The sequence below is a fragment of the Panthera tigris genome, chromosome C1, assembly GCF_018350195.1.
Source record: "Panthera tigris isolate Pti1 chromosome C1, P.tigris_Pti1_mat1.1, whole genome shotgun sequence".
Taxonomy (NCBI): Eukaryota; Metazoa; Chordata; class Mammalia; order Carnivora; family Felidae; genus Panthera; species Panthera tigris.
The window spans coordinates 48,292,572-48,300,648 of NC_056667.1; positions in this window are offsets into that span (position 1 = coordinate 48,292,572).

Below are 8,077 nucleotides of genomic sequence, written 5' to 3' on the forward strand. Positions count from 1 at the left end.
GTTTCTTAAATTCCACATGTGAGTGAAATCATATGATATCTGTCTTTGTCTGACTGACTCATTTCTTTTAGCATAATACATTCTAGTTCCACCCATGTTGTTGCAAATGGCAGGATTTGATCACCAAGCAATACTCCATTGTATATATATACCACATCTTTGTCCATTCCATCAAGTCGATGGATATTGGGCTCTTTCCACAATTTGGCTATTGTTGACACTGCTGCTCTAAAGATTGTTTACAGGGACATGTGCCCCTTTGAATTAGCATCTTTGTATCTTTTGGATAAATACCTAGTAGTGCAATTTCTGGGTCATAGGGTAGCTCTATTTTTAATTTTTTTGAGGAACCTCCATCCTGTTTTCCAGAGTGGCTGCACCAGTTTGCATTCCCACCAGCAAGGCAAAAGAATTCCCCTTTCTCCACATCCTCGCCAACATCTGCTGTTTCCTGAGTTGTTCATTTTAGCCATTCTGACAGGTGTGAGGGGATGTCTTATGGTTTGATTTGTATTTCCCTGATGATGAGTGATGTTGAGCATTTTCTGTCTGTGAGCCATCTGGGTGTCTTCTTTGCAAAGTGTCTATTCATGCCTTCTACCCATTTCTTCACTCGGTTATTTGTTTTTTGGCTATTGAGTTTGGTAAGTTCTTTCTAGACTTTGGATACTAACTCTTTATCTGATATGCCATTTGCAAGTATCTTCTCCATTCCATCAGTGGCCTTTTAATTTTGTTGATTGTTCCCTTCACTGTGCAGATGCTTTTATCTTGATGAGGTCCCAATAGTTTGTCTTTGCTTTTGTTTTCCTTGCCTTCCGAGACATGTCTAGTAAGAAGTTCCTGTGGCTGCGGTTAAAGAGGTTGTTGCCTATTTTCTCCTCTAGGATTATGATGGTTTCCTGTTCAACATTTAGGTCTTTCATCCATTTTGAGTTTATTTTTGTGTATGGTGTAAGAAAGCGGTCCAGGTTCATTCTTCTGCGTGTCTCTGTCCAGTTTTCCCAACACCATTTTGCTAAAGAGACTGTCTTTTTTTCCACTGGATATTTTTTTCCTGCTTTGCCAAAGATTAGTTGGCCATACATTTGTGGGTGCGTTTCTGGGTTCTCTATTCTTTTCATTGATCTATGTGTTTGTTTTTGTGCCAGTATCATACTGTCTTAATGATTACAGCTTTGTAATATGGCTTCAAGTCCAGAATTGTGATGCCTCCCACTTTGCTTTCCTTCTTTAACATTTCTTTGACTGTACAAGGTCTTTTCTGGTTCCATACACATTTTAGAATTGTTTGTTCTAGCTCTGCGAAGAATGCTGCTGGTATTTTGAAAGGGATTGCATTGAATGTGTAGATTGCTTTGGGGACTATCAACATTTTAACAATATTTGTTCTTCCTGTCCACGAACAGGGAATGTTTTTCCATTTCTTTATGTCTTTTTCAGTTTCTTTCATAAGCTTTCTTAGTTTTCAGCATATAGATCTTTCACCTCTGGTTAGGTTTATTCCCAGTTATTTTATGATTTTTGGTGCAATGGTAAATGGGATCTATTCCTTGATTTCTCTTTCTGCTGCTTCATTATTGGTGTATAGAAATGCAACTGATTTGTAGACATTGATTTTATATCCTGCGACTTTTCTGAATTCACATATCAATTCTCGCAGTTTTTTTGTGGAGTCTTTCAGGTTTTCCACATAGAATATCATGTCGTCTGCAAAGAGTGAAAGTTTGATTTCTTCCTTGCCAATGATCTTCCTTTGCCAATGATTCTTCCTTACCTTTTATTTCTTTTGGTTGCCTGATTGCTGAGGTTAGGACTTCCAGTCTGTCAACAAACATCTTGAAGTTCTTACTCTGTGCCAGGTACTGTGCAAAGCACTCGAGCACAGGAGTAAATAAAGTATGGCCCAGATCTCCCCATTTAATGAGAGATAGAGACAAGTGACTACAATGTAAGAGGTACTGCAATAAAAAGGGCACCTGCTGGAGCAGTGGCTCAGTCGGTTAAGTGCCTGACTTCACTCTGGTCACGATCTTGCACTTCATGGGTTTGAGCCCCGCCTCGGGCTCTGTGCTGGCAGCTCGGAGCCTGAAGCCTGCTCTGGATTCTGTGCCTCCCTTTCTGTGCCCCTCACCCACTCACACTCTGTCTTTCTTTCTCTCAAAAATAAACATTAAAAAAAGGGGGAGGGGGCACCTGCTGCCGTGGAGTGCATCAAACACCCGGAAAAGGAAGAAGCAGCAGAGGGTTGACAGGTAGGATGGAAAGGAACATGGTATAATGGCTTTGAGCCCTGGCTCGGGTTTCTGGGCCTGGCTTTCCCTCTTATTAACTGTGTCACTTGGGAAAGACCCTTAACCTTCCTAAGCTTCAGTTTCCTTATTTTCAAAATGCAGATATTCATAGTACCTTAGTACTTTACAGGATCACATAAGGATTAAATGAGATGATATATGTAAAGCACTTAGGTTAACTGCCTGGACCATGCCTATTTTTTGCAGGGCCTGGTACCTAGAAATTGCTCAGAATATTATAAAAGTCACTGAGTAGGATGACCCTACCCACTTGTGAAGGCCAGCTCTACAGTGGCATTCAATGCTATCCAAAGGATATTGACATCTTGGACATGGTCCACGTTGAAGGTGGGTGTGTGTGTCCAGTCAAGCAGCAGGAGCAAGTCCAGCTCATTCAGCTCGCTAGACCCCAGCCAGCACTTGGGCCAGAGATGAGAAGGATTGGGGAGTTGGGCTCAGCACATCAGAGGAAAAATCGGGTACAGTAGGACCCAGGCATGATGTCAGGACCACATCCAGACAGGCTTAAACTGGTAAAGCGGGTCAGCACTGACTCAGAAACAAGGGCAGGCCTGGGCCTGCTCTGGCAAAGCAAAAGTGCTGTGCAGGGTAGGAACACGGAGGAAGGGGAATGAAGAATTTTCCTCTATGTTCTCTCTAGTCCTTAACTACAGTGCTGAGAGGCAGACAGCACTAACCTCATATTCCAGCTGAGAAAGTAAGGCTCAGAAAGGATGAGCAGCTTGTCCAGAGTCCCCCAGGTGATAGAGCTGGCATTCAAATTCAGATCCATCCCGGTGGAGAGCTTCGGGGGTCACCCCCTTATCATAGCTGTAGAGGAATTCTGCCCCAGCACCTGCTCTTTAGTGACAGTGCTCATGCTGTGAGTGTCCCATGCTCTCAAGCAACTGCTTTCCCACTCAAACATGACCTGGGGTTCCCCATGCTTTATAGAAAAAGGAAAACACACACCGATGAGGCAAGGATCATGGGGACCCTAGGAATCCGCTGGCATCTCAACAGTGAGGGACAGCTTGATAGAAAAGCTGAAAGATCTTGGGCAAGATTCTTAACCCCTAGGCCTCAGTTCTCCCCATGGGTCAACACGTTAATCCTGCTACCTACCTTTTAGGGTTAGTGGTAAGGAATCAGTGAGAAAACTATGTGTAAAGTTCCTAGCACAGAGCCTGGCAGTAACAGGCACTCCACAAATATTGTTTCTACAGTGTTCTCTTTGGGCCACCTGGCCAGAGGGTTAATTCCTAAGAAAATTCTGGTTCCTACTATAAAGGCAGTGTTTTAGGAAAATGTAAATGTCTGTGTGTGTGGATTTCTATAACCATATGTAGCTTGAAAACAAAAATTTTAATGGCTCCAATACTCACCTTCTTGCACTGGGAAAGGAGGCTTTATTTAATGCACACATGTAAAGTATAAGTACATTTTGCTTTCATGAAGAAGAATTACAGCGTGGCCAGAATGGTTTGTGGGATTTTTGTTTTGTTTTGTTGCCTACCGAAACCTTTTCTTTCAAGTTGAAGCCAGCCTTGCTTAACGAATCATTTTGCCGAGGAACACATTATAGGTTTTTAGTTTTGACCCCAAATACTTGCCATATGTGAAGAACATAAATGGGGCTTTCAAAGGAGCCCAAGAGAACAAAAGCGGGGAAAGGGAAGTGGGGAATAAAAGACAAGAATGGCAACATGCAGGGTTGCCATAACCCTCAGACGCGACGCCAGTGTTTGCTGGTCCACATGAGGCATATGGAGGGATGCCCTCTCTTAGGGAGACCCAAACGGGGCATTGGCCTTTATATTCAGAGCATAGTTGATGTGGTTGCCAGTTGCACCGGGAACAAGAGGGATACGGGGGGTATAAGTTCCAAAGGGAGCAGTAAAAATAAGAAAGAAAAGAAAAGGAAAGGGAAGGGAAGGGAAGAAGGGAAGGGAAGGGGAGAAAAAAAGAAAAGAAAGAAAAAGAAAAAAAGAAAGAAAAGAAAAGAGAAGAAAAGAAAAGAAAGAAAATAAAAAGGAAAAGAAAAGAAAAAAAGGACATCCTGGAAACTCCCACTGAATCATCAGGTGAAGGTAAGAAGCTGAAACATTAACATGAGCTGCCCTTTCTCACACACCTGAGGGTAACCAAGTTATTGGGGTTTATGTGTCCCCCTGCACTGGCCTGTGAGCTCCTCTTTGGGCACCAACCCTCTTAGGACCTTGTTCTCTGCACCTAAACAGTTCCTGGCACATGTGGGTGCTCGATAAATGAATAAACGCATAAACACAAGCTGTTTGTCTGCACAGAGGTGACTGGTAGAACTAAAAATGTCTCAGAAGTACCTCACTTGGGGGTCAGTCTATGATACGTGTGAATGTGCCTTTATTTAGGTAATGTCGAAGACTTTAAAATGTGCCATGGTCAGTAAGGGTTAAGAAAGTCCTGCCTGATACCTAATGACTTGCTTTTTCGTTTTTTATCGCACACACGTACGAATAGCCGCACACCTTCGTTTTGGATTGTAGCTCAAGCTTAGAAACCTTTTGCAAATTTTCAGCGTTGTTACAGACCATTTCCCGTAGGGTCCCTTAGGGGAAGCCAATTGCGTCCTAGTTTAGAAATGCCCATTGTTCAGCGGGGCCACAGTACACATGCTTTCAAAATTCAAGGGCATAGTTACAAATAATTACCATCAAAGGATTTAAAATGAAGGACATTGTCGCTAAATAAGAAACTAATGACTGAGCAGAGCTGTGTAATGTAATTATACTTAAGATGGGCCTTCTGATGAATCACAGAGGAATCTTTGTGCTGCCTTGTGTCTCCATAAATGCACTTAACTGCTATTGACAGTAATAGGAGGGAGTCAAATATAAAAAGCTTTTTTTTTTCCTTTTCCAGTTTCTAGAGGGAGTTAGAAAGAAAAAGTACATTTTTTAAAAAGGATGCTTTGCCCAGTACCTCTGAATACTTGACAATTATATGAAATTATTAAACAAAAGTCACTTAAATGAAAACCAAGCCCACTGCTAATAAATTCAGGTTTCTCTATCATTAACAACCCCCTGAATCTTATGGTCAGTTTCCATTCTGCACAGCAAATCTCTTAAACTTACATATTAAGTGTTTCTATGAACCTAATTTTTATTTACTTAATTCATGCCTGAAGCCTTCATTAGAAGTGTTTTCTTATTAAAATCGGGGGTGAGCCTGGCTCCCTGCTGTACAATTTTAACACATTTGAAAGGGAAAATGTTTTATTGGTTAATATCTGATACTTGGGCAAAGCCAATACTGATGCCTTCCCTTTGAATATTTCTTGACGGTTTTCATCTTGATTGCACATACATCATCCCAGCTACTCCTCATAATAAATGGGGTGAGGGAGGCCTGAGAGGGAGTACGATCCCACTCTACAAGATACAAAAACCATGGCTCCAACAGTGTAAGTAACTGGCCTAAGATTGTGTAGCTGAAACACGGAGGCGGTACCACTCCACTGCCTCTCCCTAAATAAATTCAATTAGCTTATTTGTGCAACAGAGGATGATTCATTAGTTTGCTAATTGCTCTCTCCTCCATGGTTCCCTTCTTTAGCAGATGTATAAATATCTAGGAGGCCCCTTCTGATGCTCATTGGTTGATGAACGTACTGTGTTATTTCTGTTGGCAAGCACAGTGGTAAAGTGAGAAGGCCTTGAGCCATGGAGTCACTGAGTTCTTCAGATCACTGCTTCACTACTTACTAATTGACATGGTATGTGAACTCACGCAAGCCAGTTAACCTCTGAGTCTCTGTGTCGTATCCTAGAAAGTGGGAGAAGAGAAATTCTGCCTCATGGCTGATGTGAGGAATAAACGGGATGATGTTTCGAAGTGCCTGCCACCGTGCCTGATGTAAAATAGAAGTGCAACAAGTATAAATTTTTCTCCTCATCCAATCCATTTTTATATTATCAAGTTCCTAGAAGCGTTGCTTCCGGTCAAGTTGAACAACTTAATGTTCGTTTTCTGTGGGTGAATCTTCTGTGTTCTGTCATCAACCACCAACCATTATTGAGCTCTTACTATGTCAGGAGATCTGGAATAGTCCCTGTGGATGCACAATGGGGCCAGCATCAGGTTCAAGAGAGGGGACAGTCATCCAAAGAGATTTCACAGACATTTTGAACCAGGTGGCCAATGAGCACCAGACTTGATAGGCATGACAAGAGGCCCAAGGATGCCAGTAACATAGGTCTGTCTGGAAAGGCTCATCTAGAAATGATGAAAGTTGACATCTGTCCAGCCTTGCCTTTCTGGGATCTGCAAAGCTATAGGTGCTAAAAGTCTTCTGCCTGAAGATTCAGCTCTGCTCCATCTTTGAGGTAACCCATGCTGAGGCAGGCCATATATATCCAGTTCAGACCAGCCCTAACTCCCGTGGCCCGTGGGTCTGGAATTCATCTTTTTGCCATTGGCTAACTGGGCACCTGGAGCCTCACCAAATCATAGGCTTCTCCCCTAAAATATAAATACATGTTTGTCTAATCTGGCACAATCCCTTGAAATTGTGCAATTATCGTTTGCTGGTCACAAAGCAAGGTAAGTGTTGACTCTTCTCACATGGTTCACTACGTTATTCCTAAACCATTTGTCAAAGACCGTGCCTCACATTACATTTCATTCCACCTGTAATCCTCCTGTGCTCAGGCCTTGTTTACTTATTCTGTCTTTTCTGCCCTCACTACTTCCTTCAAATTTGACTTCTGAAACTCTCATTGGCTTTCCTTCAACCATAGGTTGGTTAAATTCTCCTTCCTGCTTCCCTGACCTAAAATCATCTTTCCCATCCCACTTGGCTCCAGAAAGTCCTGTCTCTAAGTTAAGCCATATGGAAAGCTTATCTCCCTGCACTTAGCAAATAGAAACCAAGGCTGAGTGTCTCATTGGCCCTCCAGTTTTCCTCTTCGGGCTAGTGTCCTGCCTTGAATTTTGGGCTGCTTGGATAGAATCCAGATACGTTATCTAACATTTAGCAAATGCCAAATCCAGTTCCCTGTAATTCTCTAGCCACCAACCTAGGCCTTACTTTTGCCCAGACAAACTTCCCAGAAAGGATCTAAGGTACTCAGGTATACTTTCTGACTAGACACTTCTATTGCTATGCCAACCATTCTGATGTGAGTAATAGCAATTGACGGTGTTCTGTTTCCTATTCCTGGCCCCCTTATAACCAGTTCTGTTCAATGAGCTGTGAGAAATGGTGGGTGTTATTCCTGGACCAAGTTTTCTTGTCATCAGTGCACAAATCCCCAGAGCTTTCTTTTCTGCTACAGTACAACTCACAGTTTTCCAGATGGGGATTCTCCCTCAGCCTGGGGTCCAGAGTGAGGATGACTGGCACCCAACTAGCCAACAATGAACATGTAGCTTGAGTGAGGCATAAACTTTTGTTGTGGAAAACACTGAGATTTTAAGGTTGTTTCTTACCTCAGCATAATCTATCCTTACTGATACACTCCGTACTATTTGAACCACACTGACCCATATGAGGCTGACTTTGCCATGATCAGAACAGCAGGCTCAGTCTTGCATAGGGAAAAACATAGCTCAATTAATCCCCTTGGTCTGTGCTCTGAACAACCAACCCATCATGCTTCCTTTTCAAGCATGCCCTGAATGCTCAATCTCCCAGGAAATCGGCAGGATACACTCTTACCTTACTCCAAGCCGGGATTTCCCAATAGCAGCTTACATGATGTTTATTTCCTTTATAAGAAATATAGAGACTGGCCATCATC